Source organism: Lissotriton helveticus, chromosome 4_1 (genome assembly GCF_964261635.1).
Source record: "Lissotriton helveticus chromosome 4_1, aLisHel1.1, whole genome shotgun sequence".
NCBI lineage: Eukaryota > Metazoa > Chordata > Amphibia > Caudata > Salamandridae > Lissotriton > Lissotriton helveticus.
In genome coordinates, this window is record NC_136063.1 from 997,118,842 (window position 1) to 997,135,408 (window position 16,567).

Here is a 16,567-nt window from a genome sequence, read left to right on the forward strand (position 1 = left end):
TACCTGAGTAGCAGCTTAATCAACGTGAACTGCAGGTTCCTTAACGTGAGCAATAGCGACCTGGCGTGAACGCCCACGTCGAGAAATCTCACCAGGAGGTGGTCTGCCGTTGGATTTTCCTCACTCATACTCAGCAACTAAACGTTGGTGAGCCGCGAGAGAGAAAACACTTTGCTACATGCTGCTATGCTAGTTGGAAAAACTGCAAACTCTGCAAGCGGAGCAGAGATTTACCACCCAGGTCTAGTTACCATCTCCTTTTAAAAGTTGGTAAGTTTCTGTGCCTTACAAACCTAAATGTCAGCCATAAATCATTGATAACTTAAATTGTAATTTGAGATTAGTGGGTAAACTCTTTTAGCAATAGAGAAAGGCTTTACTGAAGTGAAAACATTGTTATTCAAATAGCAAAAAGGCATTTTACAGTTGCAAACCCTGTGATTTTGACCCCGCAAAAAGGCTTTGTCCCACCAGCCCATTATTTTCCGAATTAAAACAGGTTTTCAATGTTGCCATTGCTATAACACTGTTAGTACGGCAAACCATACTTTCATATTCACTATAGTTTTTGTTTTTTAAATGTTTCTGTGGGCAGTGTATGTGGAGCTGGTTTCCAACTATAGTATGGTGAAGGTTTTCTTTTTTTATTTTAGGCTGGACACATGAATAACAAGCTTTCAAGTTTATCTACACTCTGTTCTCCAGGGATTTACCTCGCGCCTATCAATAACAAAAAACAAAATAATCGTTTTTGTAACATAGGATTACCTTGTCACTGGCAAAACTCCACTCTGTATAATTCTTTGTGCAGAAAAAAACAGACGATATATAACATACTTTCATAAGGAATGTTTATGTGTCCATCCAGGCAACATTCAAAATTATAATGTTATGTTTTGCTTCTAGGAGCAGCTCTGACTGCTAGAGTATGTAATTATTGTCTTTCTTGAAAAACTCATCAATTACATACGCAGTTGCCTGGGGAAAAATGATTATATTTGAATGCATACATGAGAAAATAGAGTTAGTCATCAGCAAAAATGTTGGTTGTACATTTCAACTGTCTTTCCTAATTGCTGAGGACCTCCTATTTACAGAGAAATCAGAGAACGAACACAGTTATTTTCTATACCTTAATTAGAAGAAATTAAATAGGATATTTTACTTCCTAAACTGATGAATTTGAAAATACGTTTTTTTGCATTGAAAAGTTCAACACAGAATCTAATGACTGTAGGGAAAACATATTTTAACTTATATAAACAAGAAAAAGGTGGCAGATAAACATTTAGCAGCATCAGAGACACACTGAAATCTTGTGATGATATTGTGAACTCATGTTGTCAATGTTCTGTAAGACAGAATATCCAACTCCAAACTTCTTTGGTGGGGGCCATACTGCCAAGCATGACCCCTGACTGACGACATCCATGTGAGTGATATCACCAGAAGTGAATGCAGTTCATCCAAAGAGACACAATAGGCAAGATACACATAGGACGGTCAAATATCTACCTCTATAGACATACTTCTAAGCACAGGTGTAAAGGTACGACTTTTGGGATTTCAGACAAGATCTCTGTGGGATGCACAGAGAGCTGCACCACTTGCAGCTTTTTGAGGTACTAGTGTGAATCTCTTTTGACATCTGATATTTCACCAATGCAGAGCTATATGCGCCGCATAACTCCATACTGGAGAAATTCAATTTAGGGAGCAAATAATTGCAATATTTATTTTTCCACTGAAAAAAATCATCTTTTTTGGTGGGCAAACCCCTTCACATACACCTTACAAGCTTTAAAATTACCAGCAGGACAAGTGGCCTCGCATTGCGCTTAGCTAGAATTAAGCCAATCTTCGATGAACCGCAAAGGTTTTCAATACCAAGAGAATACACTTTAAAACTGTATGTTCTGTGTTCAAGTGTCTACCTGGAATTGCTCCTACATTTCTTAAATGACGATGATCAGATATACTCCTACAGGTACCTTCTAGCCAACGTCTGCCAACTTATTAGTTCACCACGTTTTATCAAAACATTATTCAGCGGTAAAACCTTTCCAATCTTAGCCCCGCTTCTCTGAAATTATCTCCCCTCTGAACTGAAAAACACTTCAAGCTACTGACTGATCAGAAAACATCTTAAATCTTTTATTTTTCAGTTTTAATGCTTTTGGGATATTTGCTCTCTTTCTCCCTACTTATCTGTTGTCTTATTAGCACATACTGGTCTTTGCTTTGTCTATAATATCTACACTATAATATACTATACTGTTTTATAGTATACTGTTCTATACTATAATGTGCTATACTGTACTATACTAAAATAGACAATAGTATACTATACTATACTATACTGTTCTATACTATACTGTACTCTACTAGACTACACTACACTATATCAAACTATACTACACTACCCTACACTATACTATGCTATACTATACTATGCTATACTATACTGCACCATTTCGAGAGACGGATTGGGTCAGAGAGGAGTTTGTGGTTGCTTATAAACTCAGAGGTTTGTAGACATTCACAAAATGTCAAGGCAAATCATTTCTTCATCCCCCCGCTCCCCTCCCCTTGTACGCAGTTTATTACTGCTCAATGTTATGAACGCTTTTTATGCATATGTCAACAGTACAAGTACTTACACATTCCAGGTATTCTTTTGTAGATTCCTGTCATGAGTGCATAGACACAGACAAGATGGCAGACAGACTATCCACAAGCATATTAGACAAGGGACAGGAGAACTAGAACTAGTTTGTTGAAACACCACACAACTAGTGCTCACTGACCTTAGATAGGGTGCTAGAAAGCACTAAATGCTGAGAGCAGAGAATGAAGGGGCATGCTCAGGATTATGTGTCCCGATCAGCGAAAATGTCGGTGTCCTCTCGTGCTCCCTCTCACCACACAGTCATGGGGAAGTTCCAGGTTTTGACATCATCGGCAGCTGATCAGCAGGCATCACCAATTGTAGGGTGTCGGTGACGTAACCCTTGGAGCTAGGGGCGGGTTCCAAGAACACGTCTTCATTAAAGGCATGCTGATATTCTTGTCATGCCTGGAGAAAACAGTGGACGGACAATAGCATGAGGAGGTAAATGGTCATTTTCCAGGTCATCAAGGCCAGTTTTCAGGTGGGGCCCGCTACTCCATGACAGCGTGCCAAGAACATTCTGGAAATCCTAAAAGGACCAAGTTATATTAGCCATGCCTACCTTAAGACTCACCCTTGTTATGCTTACCTTTTCCCCGGAGAAGCATTCTGCTGGCTCTGAACTTCGTGATGGAGTTCCTCTGAATCTATCATTCTTCAGAACATCTCTGTATGACATTTGGAGGTCCACTTCAGTGGCACAAAATCTCAGGCCCTGAAAAGGAATAATTTTCCAACAGACCCCTATTCCAATATTAAAAGTAATGCACACATGTGCTACATATATTACAATAGTAACACCTACAATTCTCACACTCTTCTCTGGGGGCATGGGGGATGAGTTTGCCTTTCATTTAAAGTGTTCATAAATCCTGAAGATTCTAAGGGAAGAAAGAAAGTAAGAAAAGAAACAAGGTTCAAATTCAAACAAATGCTGAGAGACTAGATTACACAATAAACTCTGAACTTCCAAAGACAAGTTTGGTTAAAAAACTGTTTAATTTCAACCTTAATAATATTTTCTGTGAAATATGACAAGATTGTTTTGAAACAGGTGTTCCAAGGAATGGCAATGGATCCGGGAAGAGAACTCAAGTTGAATGCTCATAGATAATGTAAGTCAGGTACACATTGAGGAAGTGTTGGGGAAAACCAAGTAATGACAAGGACAATGGAGTTAACTGTGCTATTTCTCTTCAGAACTCTTTGGGAGAGATAGATCAGAATACCCGGTGTACAAATATCATCATCCTTTGTGAAAATGGGAAAGAGGGAAGGTCAAAGGGGATTTGTAAGAATGACTACTAACATTCTTACTCTTCCAGCAACTATGAAGAAATATAAACCTCTTTAGGGGTTCACTGATACACCTGGTCCTTTAAACCAACAAAGAAGAGATTGGCCCAGAAGCTGTAATATCAAGGAAACATATTTAATGACCTCACATGAGGGAGACTGCGTCATACGGTACTCTCAGGTCACTGTAAGAGGCATTCTAAGGAGTACAGAGAACAGGGGCCTTATATATGCATAGGTTACATTATTCAGCATAAAACCAAGGGGAGGTCCTGGCACATACCACCATACAAATTGACTAATATGAGTATGCTTGCTCAACAAAGTGGGAGGAGAGACATTTCTCCTTACATCAGTAAGAATAGCCTGACTGTTCTACACTAAGAGCAGGTGCATTCTATCAGCTAGGCCTTTCTGAGCATGTGCAAGGCTCTGGAAGAGGGAGAAAGCACATGGCAAGCACATGGCTAAGATGGCTGCCAAGTACAAAATAGCTTTCAGCTCATGCTAACAGCGATTCCTGCAATCTTTAACAGATGGTTCTTTTAGCATGAGCTAAAGACATTCCTATGATCTAGTAGGAACATAGAAAACATTTTGCACATTTATTTTCATAAATTCATCAATATCCTAATCCATTGCTAGGTGGGCATTTTTAATTCTAAACATTTCATTAAGCGGGTATATATAAGGTATAAGCAGGAGTACAAAGGGAACAAAGCATTGGGTCATAATTAACATACAGACAGCAGGAGAGAGTAATGACTATTTTCACAAACAGAATTATCAATGTTTACCAGCCCTAAGCAAAAAGAAAATCCTAGAACCATCAACTCCAATTCTATCTAAAACAACATTTTCAATAGACTTTTCCAGTGTTCCATTTATGAGGGCTAGAGAATCAATTAATAAAGTTAAGGAAAGGGCGAAGTCACATTGCCAACAAAAAGAAGTCCTTGAGCAATTGAAGCAGCAGTACAACCAGCCATAGGGGAGTCTTCTCCCTGTGTCTGTTTGAGCCTCACAGGCAGGCTCTTGTTGTTTTCATGGTGGAGCTGCACAATTGGCAAATCAGGAATCACGGCCCAGTTTGAGAAGAAAAAGTCTTTCAACAATCCTGTCCAGTGTCTAAGGCAGTGCACCAGTTTTCTTCACTTTAATCTAATAGGCAGAAAAGACACAGCACCTGTACCCTAAACTCAAGTCCTTCCCTAACGTCTGTATTACTCTGCTGGTGCACTGCTCTTTTGTTGGGGCCACAAATTCTATCCAGTGTGCCCATGTATCTCTTGATCAACGAACAAAGGTGCAAATTTGCATTCACTTTGGGGCCAGGATTCAGAGGCCTGATGCTGGGATCTCTGAAGCAACCCTCATATCAAAAGGGGTCACCTCAAGCAAAAGCCTCCTTGCCGCTCTGGTTGGTCTGTGACTCTCAGCTGGGCATCAAAAACTTGATTCACGACTTCTCCTTTCTGATTTGAGACCCCGTCTTTCACCCAAGACAGTGGCAGGGGTACACACGTCACATCCAGTGCTTCCGCCTTCACTGAGGTCTTAGTTGCCAGCAATGCCTGTGCTGGTTACCTTCACCAAGGCTTCAAGCTGGACTGGTGCTGACTCCCCAGGCTGGATCTGATGTCCGAGCCCCTCTGGCAATAGTTGTAAGGCATCAAATATCTATTGGTGGACAGAACAAAAGGTCTTTAGACAAGGCATACAAATAATCTATCAACAGAGAGGATAGTCTCAGAATACTTCCTAGTCTTGGGACTCCCCATATATTAGCAAGGCACCCAAGAACCACTTCATCTATCTGAAAGTAAAATCCCTGGACCTATTACACTTTTAAAGCAGCTAAGGAAGTCTGTGTTCATTTACTAAATTTTGAAGAAAAGAGAAAAACAATACAGACATACTCTAAATCCTGACATTTGTGCATGCCTATATTATTCCTCTGAAGACCCTCAAGAAAAAAGGACATGTTTTACACTTTTACACATAGACTTTACATTACTTGTACAGGACTACAGACACTTCTAAAATGATTTCTTTTAATAAAAGCACCTACATTGTACGCTTAGGACCATGCTCTCATGTTATAGGTGCAGCAGGAAAATCTAAAACTGCTAACAGGGATTCCTATTAAATAAAGAACTAAAAAAACTTCAACATAGTGGATATATAAATTTCTACATCTGAACATGTTGTGACAAACAAACTCCTAATAAACAATATTTTCTTTAAAATAATGTATGCTGCGGATCACATAGGCGTCTTTCGTGGATTCTACTTTTCACGATCCAAACTATGCAACATCAGCTCTAATAAGTACTGTCAGTTTATTTACACAGACTAGCTTATAATAATGGTGTTATCACCTGAGAATTTTAGAACAAAACTACCCACATCTAGTTCCCCTTAAAGGTCAAATAAGGGAACAGCAATCTAGACTACTCATCCTTTCACAATTTCATCAGACAGGATGGGCAGTAACATAGCTTATTTATATATTCAATTTATTAATGCTAACAATATTAAAACAGTATTACTGAATAGCCAATTAAATGTCTCATAGCTGTTTTACAGACAGTGTAGACAAGCTAAAATAAAGTGAGAAAAAGAGAGAGAAAACATATTTGTGCCTACCCTTAATTTGCAGAGGAGCTAACCTCCTTCCCCCATTTCGACAGTAGGGAAACCTGAAACAGGTTTCACTTCTGTCGAAACTATATACTTCTATTTGTGGCAGTTGGGCATAAACAAAGTTGTAGGAGATAAATAGCACATGTAGCTAGCAAGAAAACATTAATAACCAACCACCAATTCCTTTAGCAATTATACTAGTTGTAACATGAGGGCGAATTAATTCTAACTAAATCCCATTGCCTCCTTATCTCAGCCCTTGCACAGTAATCTTTAAACTAAAAGCACTAGTGCTATATACATGGCAGAGCTATTCTCTTAATCAGAGCCCACATATACCATTATATTTCCTTCTGTTCATATGAGTGCACAAAAACTTGCTTTTGCCAAAAATAGTAAGCAAACATTCTCTTTCTCTCCCTGCGCTGTCATCTTGTCCATCAAAAAGTTTCAGAGGTCGAAGTGTCAAAGCAAACCTTGCTCTGAGCCCTGCTTGGCTGTTAAATGCAGAACTCGACATTTAACCCTTACCAGCTGTCCTATTTTGTGCAAGGCTTTCCCAATTCAAAGCAACTATGAAGAATCACGGCTGAAAGGCAGTCCTGTTCAATTTCTGTATTCCAGTAAATTAGAGGTACGCTTAATAACTTCTGCTGTTTTTTTATGTTTATTTATTTTTGGAAGCAGTGTGCGGTGTACTTTTCTAGCAGTATAGAGGTCAGATGTTCATTCTATACTTACATGTGTTCATTTGCTGAAGCCTAAGATCAGTTTGAAAACTGTTCTGAGTGGCAGAATTGCTTTTAAACAGTGAATGTTGCCCAATTTCCACTTTGATGTTAAGGGCACTTAAAAATGAATAACCTACAATGTTTTGGCATATTAATCACCCCCAGTGTGTTCTCTACATATCCCAGAGATGGGGGATCAGAAATGTATAAGGTACACCCTTATAAAAATGAGATTTGTACGCCTAGGTAAAGAGACATTTCACTTTTTAGCCCCCCCCCCATTGCGGTAAAGCATTGCTTAAATTCAACTTTGATGCTAGGAGTTCACAGTATGATAATTAGGCAGTATAGAGATCAAAAAATGTTTTTAGAGCACTTATCTTTAATGAACATTTTTTTCATATTGTCAAAATTCTTAATAACACCAACCCTTTTGATGGTTCCACGTATGAAATGCAAGCCTCCTTCCTTCCCTATCATATTTAAACACATTCATTTATAACCCTAAGCACAGAAGCCTTACTTGAAACATGAAAAGTCTGCGCCAATTTTTAAAGGACAATTATTATTTAACATCAAAACCACGCATGTGCTTAAAAGGCATTAAGAAAGGAAATCCCTACTTTAAGTCTTTTCTCTGTTATCCAAAATAATGAAGCTATCTTTTGTAAGTTTTTTAAATACACAGTTCTGAAATGCAGGCTTTAATACCAGGTTTACACTAACTGAAAATCTAGTTGACTCAGCATTTCCCCTCTGTAGCCTCTGGTCAGTAATAGCCATGTGCTATTGAAGCAGCTGTTGCTGCGACCAGCAGGCGTCGCATTCTCACGCCTTTCAAGCCAGCACAAATCTATCGTTCTGTAATGTCGTGTTTAGTTCAGCAAAAACCAATTCACTCAGAAGATGTGAATGCCTTTTAATATCTAATACAATGTATCTAAGGAAAATCCTGTAACATTTTGCATTTTAGTCCTAAGTATTGCAAAGCACACAATTTCGTTTTTGTTTAGGCCTATTGTATTCCTATTGAATGTGAATTCTAATTTTATCTTTAGCATTGTGGCAAATTGCGCACATGTACAGTTTTTTACTCTGTCAATTTAATACTAGCATGCAGCTATTTAGCATATGCTATATAATTCATTTCTCCATTTTTTATTTAATATGTAATTTATTAAATGACATTTTGCATAACAGAATGATGACAAAAAAACACATTGAGCTCATTCCAGACTTTTTCAAAAGGGGGTCATACACTCAGTACACACAATACAGTGAGCTTAAGCCTAGCCATTCTTACACAAAGAGCGCAATCGCTACTTACTCACACAAGTACCACCGATGTCAAATCACAAACCACATAGACATTCAAACACAAATTTAACCCACCAATCAACACTTAGAACACAGCCCACAGACTGTACTTAAACGAAACCATTTGTAAATATTAATTGTAAGCCATATTTACAAGAAGAGCTTCTCAAAAGTAGTCCAAGAAAAAACTGCACCAAAACAGCCTAAAGACTGTTCCACTTTCAAGAAGCCAAAATACACCTAATTTGCTAGTTTTGGCTGGCAGAACACTCAGAAAGTGCTCTGCATATCACTACTTATAAAAGTTAAAGTGCGCAAATCAGGATCTTTTTTTAATGTACATATTTTAACTCCATGGGGTAATGAGTCACCAAGGAATAAATACGTTTTTTTATACCTAAACCTATTTAGGTATCCCCTCTAGGGGAGCCGGCTGATTCCATTTAAATTCCATTATGGTACCTCCAAGAAATCAACACATTCTTCGATGTGCGCTTGAAACAGGCATGCAAAAAATATTGTAGCATATACAATATTATACAGCAGTGCCACTTAACACAATATGTGCAGTTACAAATTATTCAAAAGTTAGAGAAAACTCTCCTCATTAACTGCCTACACAAACTGAAATTCATATATTTCCAAATTCCAAAAATCTTTGGCCGAACCAAAGCAAATCACATGTCGACGTCCTTTCCAAGCACAAATCTCCAGCCTCCCACTGCCAAGTTCTGAGTGACCTAACAGTCATTTTAGAATACTCACGCCAAAAAGGTTCTCAGTCAGGAGCGGTAAACATTTGGAGAATCAAATCAGGAAGACCAGAAATAAACTGGGCTGCAGAGACAGAGAATCTTCATGCGCATGGTACCTCCTTAATAGATTCCTATCCTGTCCTCCTCAGTAGATTCCTGTCTTCTGTCAAGACCACTCCCTTGCATAGCCGCTTCTCCCGATGGGCCCCACGTTGGGCGCCATTTGAAGAAATATAAACCTCCTAAGCGGTTCACTGATACCCCTGGTCCTTTTAACCAACAAAAAAGAGATTGGCAAAGAAGCTGTAATATCAAGAAAGCATATTTAATGACTTCACATGAGGGAGACTGCGTCATACGGTAACCTCAGGCAACTGTAGGAGGCATTCTAAGGAGTACAGAGAACAGGGGCCTTATATATGTATAGGTTATATTAGTCAGCATAAAACCAAGGGGAGGTCATGGCACATACCAGCATAGAAATTGACTAATATGGGTATACAAAATTTGCTTGCTCAACAAAGTGGGAGGACAGACATTTCTCCTTACATCAGCAAGACTATCCTGACAGTTGTATACTAGGATCAGGTGCATTCTATCAGCTAGGCCTTTCTGAGCATGTGCAAGGCTCTGGAAGAGGGAGAAAGCACATGGCAAACATATGGCTAACTAAGATGGCTGCCAAGTACAAAATGGCTTTCAGCTCATGCTAACAGCGATTTCTGTAATCTTTAACAACCACACATGCATCACAAATAACAACAGTCATTAATGAGGATGAACTAGAACTTCACACAAGAGGCATAACACACAGGAGATTGACTCAATAAGGCAGATGAGCATGAACCAAAGACATCACCTACCGCTCTCTTTCTCTCTGTATGGCCCATTCATCTTTCCCCTCTGTTGGTTCAATCCCAAGTGCTGACAAGGCTCTGAGACAGGGACAGACTCTCTGTGGAGTTGGGAGCCAGCTGCTGGAAATCTACCTCACTGGATTGCAAGCCTGAGAAAGTTTATTTTTCAAACAAAATTATATTGGCATTTCAAATAATGAAAACATATCCCAAACGAGTTTGCCAGGATATACATATAAGAACAAGTCATCAAATTGAAATTTGGTAACACTGCATTGCTGTATATCAAAGAAAATAACCTTACTAGGATTAAACAGTAACTCCCTCTCCCTTCCTCCAGCAAATCCCCTTATTAATACCCCTGGCTCCCTAGCCTATTCATTCAACATCACAGTACTCTGTAAAGCTCAGGGGCATATAAAAGATTGCTATGACATGCAGTCAGTGCACCTTCCCCTCAAAGGTACATAAGTTCAAAACTTGCTGCTACTCACCAGCTATATTATCCTTGTCAAGTTCCCTCAGACAGTCAAGTACATTATCCCGAACTCAAACCATATACATTGATTCCCTGCCTTTCCTATCTTCTCTGAGCAGCACTGTGCATGCTCTTTTATCCCACACACTGGATACATTCCCCCCTCCATTTCTCACCTAGTAGCTTTCCAGTGTATGGTAATCTCTCGCTTACCTAGGACCAGAGCCAGATGTATGAACCATGTAGTAGTCTTGCGTTTTACAGGTCTGGGAAATCCCCCAGGTGGCTTGTCAGGGGTCCACAGTGGATCAATCTCTGAGTCACCTCATTAACGCACTTCCCTCCAAAAATACACCAATAGAGAGCAGAACCACAGCAAGGGCCCGGTGTAGGTAATCCCAGATTACCGATTCTTAAATACCGAATCATACCAATTCGGTATTTAAGAACGGGCAAATGGGATGTAGGTAATTTTGCTTTGAAAATTACCGAATCGGTAAGTTTCGGTAATTACCGAATCGGTATTTACCGATTCAGTAATTGCCATTCATTCCTATGGGCCTGGAGGCCCATAGGAATGAATGTCAATTACCGAATCGGTAAATACCGATTCGGTAATTGGGGGAAACATTGAAGGGTGGCAGGGTATCACTTTGACACCCTGTTGCACCCCTCAATTGTGTATGGGTGCACATGTTGCAGACGTACATGCCCTAAGGGCATGTATGTCTGCAACATGGCACTGTTGGAAAAGCAAAAGAAATGCTTTTTCTAAGGTTTTCATTATTTACCACCAACTTGTAGTTGGTGGTAAATAACGAATCCTAAAATGGGAAAATCACTCATTTGAGTGCTCCCTACATATAAGGATTCAGTCATTTACAGAATCGATATTTAAGAATTCGGTAATTTACCGATTCCTTAAATGACCGATTCGGTAAAATACAGAATCCTTAACATGTGCCACCTACATCTCAAAAACCCAATACCGGTCGGTAAGGGCCGAAATTACCGAATTTCGGCCGTTACCGACCGGTATTTGGCTACCTACATCGGGCCCCAAATGAATTATCTCCGCTCCTTATTTCTGCATCGAGGGCAGGTTGCGTCAGCAGCATGGAAAATCTGAGAAATTCTACCCGGAGTCAGATACACCCTATGCAGATAATAAAAGTTAATTAGCTTAAATCTAGAATTCCTAGATACTGTATAGGTGCAAGCAAATATCTTGGCCCAATCTGCTTCTGTAATAGGAAATGCTAAATCTTTTTTCCTTTTTTCACTAAGCCTCACTAAGGGAGTAACAATATCATGCAGCAACGCTTGATAAAGGCTCATCACTGCCCTAAAGGGGCCCAACTTGGTACACAGCACCTTGCAAGCACTGTGTTGTGAGGGTTCCTCCACACCCATACCCCAATGACGACGCACCTTGGCAAATACTGATCGATGCAGTAGAAACTGACCCCTCGGGATGTCAAAAGTAGTTGAAAATTCTTTAAGCATTAGAAGTTTCTCATCTCTATAAAGGTCCCTGAGCTGGTGTACCCCATAGGCAGACCATTCCAGTAGGCTCCTCAATCCCTCACCCTGAGTAATATGCTCCAGACCCTCAAGGGATATTTCGTGTGTAGGGCTCAAGAACATGTTTGTATTGGAGGGCATGGTGCCAGCAGTGTTGGATGACCTACAGTGCGGAGGGAATCTGCAGAGAGGGTTTCCTCAGAACCAGGAGAATCCAGTATAATACACAAGGATTTGGCATCAACCTCACATTCACCTCCCTAGGCTGCCTTCTTGAATGAATCCATTGGGCAAACCACTGCAATTGTACCGCCAAATAGTAGGCCTCAAAACTGGGAGCCGATAATCTCCTCTCAGTTGTGTAGCATTGTAGATAATGCCACTCTGCACCTACCCATTCCCCATATTAGACTATTCAGCAATGAGTCAAATTTGCAGAAGATCTTATGGGGAATCACTGTAGACAATGCAGAGAAGAATTATAACAATTGGGGGAGTGCCACTATCTTTGCTACTGCTAATGGGCCCAGCATCGATATTGGCAGGGCCTTCCAGAAGCCAACACACATACAAAGACTCCTGGTGCCCACACAAATGTTAGACTTTAAGAGATCAGAGCGCTCTTGGCAAATAATAACCCCAGAATACCTTAAACATTTCCTGTCCAAGGCAAGTCCCTTAAGATCCTGAGGTTGGGGCGCATCTTTGAGGACAGGAACAGGTGAGACTTAGTTCAATTATTGCAGAGGCCAAATGCCTGACCAAAGCGCTGAGGAAGGATGATTGCATGAGATAAATCCAAATTTGCATCTCTCAAGAACAACAACATGTCGGCATAGAAGGCCGAATAGTGTGAGATGCCATGTACCTCCATTCCTCTGTAGGCATCTCTAGCCATCACGCTACTAGCCAGTGGCTCATCTGCAATAGCAAATAACAATGGGCAGAGGGGATATCTCTGTTGTGTACCTCTCCCCACCACATAGGCCTCCAAAATATGTCTTCCAGTCCGGACTCGGGCAGTGGGTGCAGAATACAGGAATTTAGTCCATTTGACATACACAGGGCAAATCCCCATTTTAATCAGAAACTTGTAAAGAAAATCCCAGCGAAGACTATTGAAAGCTTTTTCGATGTCAATGGCCAAGATCACCGCTTTCACTTTGATTTCTGCTGCCAAAATTGCGAGGACTCTCTGGAAATTGTGTGCCGTGTTATGCCCAGAGATGAATCCAGATTGATCCATATGAATAACATGGGCATTATTGGAAGCAAGCGAGTTGCCAGAATCCTACCCCTTCATAGCAAAGCCCTTCTTTCCTCGCGGGGGGGGGCACAGGCACAGTACATGTGTTATGTCCTCCTTGTGTTGATTACAGAGCCATCACATTTCCTGAGCATTATTTTATCTCTCTACCATATTAGGAGGTGACAGGAGATGGGGATGACCCCAGCATTCATAACTTTATGAACTCTAGCTTAGTTCTTTCGTTGTAGGTGTTATTTAAGTAGCACTGGGGTTTCAGTTGTTTTCTAAGTACATAAGGTCAGCCAACCATGGCTCCGAGCAGAGAGGCTGGTCCTGTCTTCAATGGAAGAGAGTCATTTCATGCTGATCTTTGCTAACCTTTAAAATCCTGTTGTCTGACATATAGGTCCCAAGATGGTGTCAAGCCAAGTCTACTAAGGGCTCGGGTCAGGTAGTGGTGTCTCGCCGACCTGTGGTTTGTTCAGATTGATCCATAAGTTGTCGGCCAGGGTGCCTTCTTTGGAGACCCTAAGCTTATGACATCTTATTGCAAAGGCCGCCAAGTGACACAAGTTAGGAAAATAAACATTAGCAAACATACAATACACAACTAAACTCAAAGGGTGCAATCAGTGTGAGTCCACAAATAAATGTTTTTTATGTAAAAAGTGTATCTTTATTCTATTCTTTTGATAACTTTTGAATTTATTATTATTTTTTCTATGTATAAATAAATATAGGAAAGGTTTTCACATCATTCAAAATGTCAAATGCATTACAGTATATTATTATTTACAATTACTTGTCACCAACATAACTCAGAACACAAAAAGTAGATGAATATGATGATGGCTAGCGGCAGAATATGAACTACGCGCGTTTCGGCACTGCTGCCTTCATCAGGACACCGTCTTTTAGCATCAATTCTGTTTCGTATTTCAGATGTTTTAGTAATGATAGCAGACAAAATGTGGAATGGCATATGCGTTGAATAATAAGGGTACAGCTGAATACTCGATATAATTTTTGATATATTTTAGGCTAATTTCTCGACTGTCTCATCTATTTGAAGTAACTTCAGTTTAGTCCAATCGATAGTTTTATCCGGTCTGAAGTTATGGATAGAAATTCTCATATAACATCACTGGATTTAGCTTCCGAGAAAGTCCTATTGGCGATGAGTGGCTGAACTAATCTTGGCAATTGGTATAGGAATGCCTAGTGGTGTATCGGTAATCAGCCAACAAATGGAATTATTTGCAACTGCCCACATACGATATGTCGTGGGTTAGGCCTTGCCTTCAATTAGGTGATTGCAGCGCTTTATCGAGCAGCCTTCATTTTCGTGTCAGTTTGTTTATCTTCCCATATCTTGCTCTTGAAAACCGCCATCAGCCAAGTGAGCCAGCATCTGTCTGAAGATTCCAAATTCCAGTCCTATTTGTGCTGGGGATGTGTGAGATGGGAGTTGAAAGACCATTCTGTAAATTTTTGTAGGTATTGTATCGAATGTGTCGCTATCCTGTCCTTTCAGAACCTCACACTCAATTCAGTAAACTCACACCCACCTGAAACTGGGTGGCCTCCTCCTCTCTAGCTTACTTTATGCAGACAATCATGTCCTCATCAGCCACACAAAGATTGGCTTGCAACGCCTCCTGGATGCAACCGCCACATATTCCGATATGAACGGTCTGCAAATTAATAAAAAGAAAACCAAGATCCTTGCGGTTCGTACAACCAGGACCAAAAAAACAACATGGTCTTTACACTAGGAAAAAATTGAAGCCACCAGCCAGTTTAGGTGGGTGCGAGTTTACTGAATTGAGGGCTGGTGACAAGTCGGACAGAAATCAATAAAAAAGAGTGGGTGGAAGAACGCAACCTTGCTTGAGGCCTTGCCTTGTAGTTATAGGCTGTGACAGGTGCAATTCATCCCCTATTTTAATCCTGACCCATGTGTCATGGTGCAATAGCTGTTAGGCCCTGAACAAGGTGTTAGGAATGTTGAGCAGTGCTAAACACTCTAATCTCTTCAACTGTAATATATGTTTCTTGTTCTGCAACTCCTCTTCTCAACAACTCCTCCTTTTTCCTAGAATCCTGCCTTGGACAAAAGAAACGAAACTGCACATCCCCACAAAGCTTTTCTATGTCTGCAACACTACCATGCAAAAGTTCTCTACTCATTTCTCCTCATTTTGTCACATAATACAGCCTTCTACCTTTAACTTATTTTACATTTTAAACTTCGCCTTGGAAAGATACGTAGGAATTTTCTTAGTATATCAATGATTTGCTGTCTAATACTATAAATGCTACTACAATTCCATTTTTATAATGTACTCTGACTATGCCTTACTTGTACCTCTTCTGCAATAACTTCTTCAACATTTCAAGGCAAAATAACCTCTTTTGCTGTAGGACTACCATTCTTCATTTCATAACATCATGCTCTTTAATCAATAGCATGAACTAATCTTTTATCATGGAGATAGCTTTCTACAATAAAGAAAGACTCTGTACAAGAAGTATGTATCCATTCTCCACTAAAAATCGTACAACAGTTACTTCTATTCACTAATCTTTTCTTCTGGTTTTGTCTCCCCATACACAATTTGTAAGTTCTGTAGTGTCCCAGAATCATCCACACTAATTTTTTCGCTGTAATGGCCCAAAGTGTAAGCCTTAGTCCTCCACATCCAATATAACGCTGCAAAGTAATCCGGATAAGTACGGATGAGGGACCGTTCTTGCTGGCATTTACTTTGACCAGGATTATTGGCTGCTACACTGGCCACCGGAAATATGGGATGCTGAGAGATATTACCAATTACATCATGGCGTTATATTGGATTTGGAAGACTTGGGCTTAAACTTTGGGCCATTACCGCAAATAAATGAGTGTGGATGATTGTGGGACGCTACAGAACTTACAAGCCCACTATTCTTTTTTTTAGCGATCTTAGGATTGTCGCAATTTTGGTTTTATCTTGGGGTGAATTAACTTACATATACAGACAGATCGGACAAGGATTGAAAT